We start from the raw sequence: 4,769 nt of genomic DNA, 5'->3' as shown, positions 1-4,769 counted from the left end.
GGGACAAATCAGAAGAAAGGAGTTCTTGAGATTGATACTCTGAATGTCATATTGGCTCAGAACAAAATATTGACTCAGCAAGTCAATATGATCTCTCAGAGTCTGTCTGGCATGCAAGCAGCAACAGGCAGTACCAAAGAAGCTTCATCTGAAGAAGAAGCTTATGATCCTGAGAACCCAGTAATGGAAGAGGTGAATTACATGGGAGAATCCTATGGAAACACCTATAATCCTTCATGGAGAAATCATCCAAATCTCTCATGGAAGGACCAACAGAGGCCTCAACAAGGCTTCAACAACAGTAATGATGGAAGAAATAGATTTAGCAATAGCAAGCCTTTTCCTTCATCTTCTCAGCAACAGACAAAGAATTCTAAGCAGAGCCACTCTGACTTAGCAACTGTAGTCTCTGATTTATCTAAGACCACTCAAAGTTTCATGACTGAAAAAAGGTCCTCTATTAGAAATTTGGAGGCACAAGTGGGTCAGTTGAGTAAGAAAGTTACTGAACTCCCTTCTAGTACTCTCCCAAGCAATACAGAAGAGAATCCAAAGAGAGAATGCAAGGCCATAAACACGTCCCACATGGCCGAATGCATAGAGGAGGGAAAGGCAGTGATTTCCACTGAGGAAGACCTCAATGGACGTCCATTGGCCTCCAAGGAGTTCCCTAATGAGGAACCATAGGAATCTGAGGCTCATACAGAGACCATAGAGATTCCATTGGATTTATTTCTGCCATTCATGAGCTCTGATGAGTATTCTTCCTCTGAAGAGGATGACGATGTCATTGAAGAGCAAGTTGCTAAGTACCTTGGAGCAATCATGAAGCTAAATGCCAAGTTATTTGGTAATGAGACTTGGGAGGATGAACCCCCATGCTCACCAAAGAACTGGATGACTTGACTAGGCAGAGATTACCTCAGAAGAGACAGGATCCTGGAAAGTTCTCAATACCTTGTACCATAGGCACCATGACCTTTGAGAAGGCTCTGTGTGACCTGGGGTCAAGTATAAACCTCATGCCACTCTCTGTGATGGAGAAGCTAGGGATCCGTGAGGTACAAGCTGCAAGAATCTCACTAGAGATGGCAGACAATTCAAGAAAACAGGCTTATGGACTTGTAGAAGATGTCTTGGTAAAGGTTGAAGGCTACTACATCCCTGCTGATTTTATAATCCTAGACACTGGGAAGTGTATGGATGAATCCGTCATCCTTGGCAGACCCTTCCTAGCCACAGCAAAAGCTATGATTGATGTTGATAGAGAAGAATTGGTCCTTCAAGTGAATGAGGACTCCCTTGTGTTTAAAGCTCAAGGATCTCCCTTTGTAACCATGGAGAGGAAGCATGAAAAACTTCTCTCAATACAAAGTCAAATAGAGCCCCCACATTCAAACTCTAAGTTTGGTGTTGGGAGGCCATCATCATGCTCTGAGTATCTGTGAGGCTCCATGAGAGCCCACTGTCAAGCTATTGACATTAAAGAAGCGCTTGTTGGGAGGCAACCCAATTTCATTTAATCATATCTATTTATTTTCCATTGTTATTTTATGTTTTATGTAGGTTAATGATCATGTGAAGCCACAAAAACAACTGAAAAAGCAAAAACATAATGAAAAATAGTATTAAAAACAGCACACCCTGGAGGAGAAGCTTACTGGCGTTTAAACGCCAGTAAGGGTAGCAGAATGGCGTTAAACGCCCAGTCTGGCACCATTCTGAGCGTTTAACACCAGAAAGGGGCACAGAGCTAGCATTTAACGCCAGAAAGGGGCACAGAACTGGCGTTAAACGCCAGAAATGAGCAGCAACCTGGCGTTTAACGCCAGGATTGGCAATTAAGGGGGCGTTTACACGCCAACATGGTGCAGGGATGAGAAATCCTTGACACTTCAGGATCTGTGGATCCCACAGGATCCACACCTACCTCATCTCTCTCTCTCTTCTTCACACCTTTCCATAACACTCTTCTCCAAATACCCTTCACCAATCACCTCAATACCTCTTCCCCAAAAACCCCTCACCTATTAAATCCTACCCTCTTCTCCACAATCTCTTCACCAATCCACATCCATCCATCATAAAACCCCACCTACCTCTCCATTCAAATTCAAACCACTTCCCCTCCCAAACCCACCCATACATGGCCGAACCCTACCCTCTCTCCACTCCTATATAAACCCATCTTCACTCCTTCATTTTCCCACATCATACACACTATACCCCCCCCATCCATCTCCTCTATTTCTTCTTCTTCTATTCTCTTCTATCTTCTTTTGCTCGAGGACGAGCAAACCTTCTAAGTTTGGTGTGGTAAAAGCGTTGCTTTTTGTTTTTTCATAACCATTTATGACACCTAAGGTCGGAGAAACCTCTAGATAGAGGAAAGGGAAGGCAAAAGCTTCCGCCTCTGAGTCATGGGAGATGGAGAGATTCATCTCAAAGATCCATCAAGACCACTTCTATGAAGTTGTGGCCAAGAAGAAGGTGATCCCCGAGGTCCCTTTCAAACTCAAAAAGGGTGAATATCCGGAGATCCGACATGAGATTCGAAGAAGAGGTTGGGAAGTTCTCACCAACCCCATTCAACAAGTCGGAATCTTAATGGTTCAAGAGTTTTATGCCAATGCATGGATCACCAAGAACCATGATCAAAGTGTGAACCCAGACCCAAAGAATTGGCTTACAATGGTCCGGGGAAAATGCTTAGCTTTTAGTCCGGAAAATGTAAGGTTGGCATTCAACCATGATGCAAAGAGATGCACGCCCCTACACTAGAAGGGTCAACTTTGATCAAAGGTTGGACCAAGTCCTCATAGACATTTGTGAAGAGGGCGCTCAATTGAAGATAGATTCAAGAGGCAAGCCGGTTCAACTAAGAAGGCATGACCTCAAGCCCGTGGCTAGGGGATAGTTGGAGTTCATCCAACGCTCAATCATTCCTACTAGCAACCGGTCTGAAGTTACTATAGACCGGGCTATCATGATCCATAGCATCATGATTGGAGAGGAAGTAGAAGTTCATGAGGTTATATCCCTAGAACTCTACAAGGTGGCAGACAAGTCCTCTACTTTGGCAAGGTTAGCCTTCTCTCATCTCATTTGTCACCTCTGCAATTCAGCTGGAATTGACATAGAGGAAGACATCCTCATTGATGAGGACAAGCCCATCACTAAGAAAAGGATGAAGCAAATAAGAGAGCCCACTCATGAAACTCACCAAGAGCATGAGGAAACTCCTCATCATGAAATTCCTGAGATGCCTCAAGGGATGCATTTTCCTCCACAAAACTATTGGGAGCAAATCAACACCTCCCTAGGAGAATTAAGTTCCAATATGGGACAACTAAGGGTGGAGCACCAAGAGCATTCTATCCTCCTCCATGAAATTAGAGAAGACCAAAGAGTCATGAGGGAGGAGCAACAAAGGCAAGGAAGAGACATTGAGGAGCTAAAGCACTCCATAAGATCTTCAAGAGGAAGAACAAGCCGTCATCACTAAGGTGGACCCGTTCTTTAATTTCCTTGTTCTTATTTTTCTGTTTTTCAAAAATTATGCTTTATGTTTTATTTATGTTTGTGTCTTATTACATGATCACTAGTATCTAAGTGTCTATGCCTTAAAGCTATGAATGTCCTATGAATCCATCACCTTTCTTAAATAAAAAGTGTTTTTAATTGCAAAAAGAAAAAGAAGTACATGAATTTCGAATTTTAAAATAGTTTAATCATTTTGATGTGGTGGCAATATTTTTTTGTTTTCTGAATGAATGCTTGAACAGTGCATATTTTTGAATTTGTTGTCTATGAATGTTAAAATTATTGGCTCTTGAAAGAATAATAGAAAAGGAGAAATATTATTGATAATCTGAAAAATCATAAAAATGATTCTTGAAGCAAGAAAAAGCTGTGAAAATATTGCAGAAAAAAATATATGCGAAAAAAAAAAGAGAGGCAAAAAATAAAGAAAAAAAAAGAGAAAGAAAAAAAAAAGCAAGCAGAAAAAGCCAATAGCCCTTAAAACCAAAAGGCAAGGGTAAAATAAAAAGAATCCAAGGCTTTGAGCATCAGTGGATAGGACGGCCCACAGGAATAAAATCCTGGCCTAAGTGGCTAAACCAAGCTGTCCCTAACCATGTGCTGAGCGGTTAAAGTCGTGGTCCAAAACAATAAGAGTGTGCTTAAGAGCTCTGGATACCTCTAATTGGGGACTCTAGCAAAGCTGAGTCACAATCTGAAAAGGTTCACCTAGTTATGTGTCTGTGGCATTTATGTATCCGGTGGTAATACTGGAAAACAAAATGCTTAGGGTCACGGCCAAGACTCATAAAGTAACTGTGTTCAAGAATCAACATACTGAACTAGGAGAATCAATAACACTATCTGAATTCTGAGTTCCTATAGATGCCAATCATTCTGAATTTCAAAGGATAAAGTGAGATGCCAAAACTGTTCAGAAGCAAAAAGCTAAAAGCCCCGCTCATCTAATTAAGACTGATCTTCATAGATGTTTTTGAAATTCATTGTATATTCTATTCTTTTTATCCTATCATGTTTTTAGTTGCTTGGGGACAAGCAACAATTTAAGTTTGGTGTTGTGATGAGCGGATAATTTATACGCTTTTTGGCATTATTTTTAGTGTGTTTTTAGTATGTTTTAGTTACTTTTTATTATATTTTCATTAGTTTTTAAATAAAAATCACATTTCTGGACTTTACTATGAGTTTGTGTATTTTTCTATGATTTCAGGTATTTTCTGGCTGAA

This window comes from Arachis hypogaea, chromosome 13, assembly GCF_003086295.3.
Source record: "Arachis hypogaea cultivar Tifrunner chromosome 13, arahy.Tifrunner.gnm2.J5K5, whole genome shotgun sequence".
Taxonomy (NCBI): Eukaryota; Viridiplantae; Streptophyta; class Magnoliopsida; order Fabales; family Fabaceae; genus Arachis; species Arachis hypogaea.
Note: the sequence above shows the minus strand (reverse complement) of the source record.